The sequence below is a fragment of the Sinocyclocheilus rhinocerous genome, unplaced genomic scaffold (assembly GCF_001515625.1).
Source record: "Sinocyclocheilus rhinocerous isolate Xijiao unplaced genomic scaffold, SAMN03320098_v1.1 scaffold2770, whole genome shotgun sequence".
NCBI classification, from domain to species: Eukaryota; Metazoa; Chordata; class Actinopteri; order Cypriniformes; family Cyprinidae; genus Sinocyclocheilus; species Sinocyclocheilus rhinocerous.
The window spans coordinates 355,987-358,294 of NW_015659007.1; positions in this window are offsets into that span (position 1 = coordinate 355,987).

A 2,308-nucleotide genomic window follows, 5' to 3' on the forward strand; every position below is an offset into this window, starting at 1 on the left:
AAATGAAAATGAGAAGTGTTGCCTTGGCAACTAGCTGAAATAAAATGAAAAAAAAAAGTTTTTTTTTATGGTTTAAGTGAAAATATTTTTTGTATTTATTTTAATTTTAGTTAAAGTTTTAGTCATTTTCTTGTGTGTTTTTGTCATTTAAAAAAAAATGATTTTAAATATGTCAATATGGTTTCATTAATTTTTATTCATTAATTTTAGTAATTTTATTGTGTATTATCCTTTTTTTTATGTATTTATTCATTTTTTTTTAGCAATTTTGTTGTGTTTGTATTTTTTTAAATGTCTATATTTTTCATGAATTTTATTTATTAGTTTTAGTAATTTTGATGTGCTTTGTTTTTGTTTTTGTCATCTTTATTCGTTTTTGCTACGCTGTTTAATGCTGCATATGAGATTATTACCAAAAACACATGCAAACATGAAGCATCAACACACACACTCACACACACACACACACACACACACACATGTTGTGTATTCATCACGTTATGGGGACATTCCATACACACACACACACACACATTTATTTCCCCTATCTGTATGTAGAAACAAACATTTCATAAACTGTAACTCTTTGCATGAAGCACCTGAAGGCATAAGCAGCAGTCTGACGTCTCACACTCGTCTCTGTCTGCAGGGAAGGCAGTGTAAGGAGCATTTGGAGAGATGGAGAGATGAATGTGTGTTCTCCAGCAGGAGAATGTGGAGGCCGGGAATGATGGGAATGATGGGCGATCAGGAGGAGGTGAGTGCTTGAGTTTCATTGGCTCTTTGTGCAGTTCTCATCGACACAATCAATCAACCTCAATCTCTGGAACTCAAATTACTTACATGTTACGTGTGTCATTTCTGTGGCAAACGGAACTGCAAAAACAACTAGATTTTTACATTTTCACAAAATTCACTGCCATGATGCAGGTGGTTGTGAAGGCGTTGCTTTGAGGTTGCTACAGGATGCTGAGTAATGTTTATTCTCCTTTCTGCCATCTCCGACATTTGTGTGTGATTGTCGCATTCACATTAAATTATTATAATTATTATCAGTTTATTCGCATAAAAGGATTATTTAGGACATAAGAGAGTGTTTAAAGAATAATGTTTTAGTGCAAAAATATTGGTAATCTCAGCTCACGCTCATAGGTTTGATTTGAACGCATCGTATCCAGCCTGGCGGTCAAATATTTCACTGTATCCAAAGCTCAAATCAGATCTGAAAAATGAATGGCTGCTAGTTGGTTGCTTACTCAGAAGAATTAAAAACGAACTAATTAAACATACAGAGAGTCCTGACTCAAACTCATGTGATTGGTTGAGTCAGAAGTCGATATGTCGGGTCGAACAGATCAGCGTCAGATCAGCATCACAGATTCACTTTTTTTTTTTCAAGAAGTCAAACTACCAATAACTGACTTACACATTGAAATTTTCCTCCAAAATGATGACAAAATGGTGGCCACTTCTGCCGACTGGCTGTTTCCCTCCAAAAAGATGAGAAAATTAATGCTTCCCTCCAAAAAGATGATAAAATGGATATTTCCCTCCAAAAAGTTGACTAAAAGAGCGGCCACTTCTGCCGACTGGCCGTTTCCATCCAAAAAGATGACTACCCTGTTGAAAAAAACAGCATATGCTGGTTAGGTATGTTTTGAAGCATGGTAGCTGGTTTGAGTTGGTTTAAGCTGGTCCTTAGTTGGTCCTTAGCTGGTCATGAGCCGGTTTTAGCTGGACATATGCTGGTCCTAAGCTGGTCCTAAGCAACTAGATCCTGCTCAGGACCAGCTCGTAACCAGCTTATAATCAGCTCAGGACCAGCTTAAACCAACTCATAACCAACTAAGGACCAGCTTAAACCAACTGCTTCAAAACATACCTAATCAGCATATGCTGTTTTTTTCAATAGGGTAAAAGAGCGGCCATTTCTGCCGCCTGGCCATTTCCCTCCAAAAAGATGAGAAAATGAATGCTTCCCTCCAAAAAGATGAGAAAATGAATGCTTCCCTCCAAAAAGATGATAAAATGGTGGCTCCTTTCTGCCGCCCGGTCGTTTCCCTCCAAAAAGATGAGAAAATGGATGTTTCCCTCCAAAAAAGATGAGAAAATGGTGGTCACTTCTGCCGCCTGGCCATTTCCCTCCAAAAAGATGACAAAATGGCGGCCACTTCTGCCGACTGGTCGTTTCCCTCCAAAAAGATGAGAAAATGAATGCTTCCCTCCAAAAAGTTGAGAAAATGGTGGCCCCTTTCTGCGGACTGGACGTTTCCCTCCAAAAAGATGACAAAATGGCGGCCACTTCTGC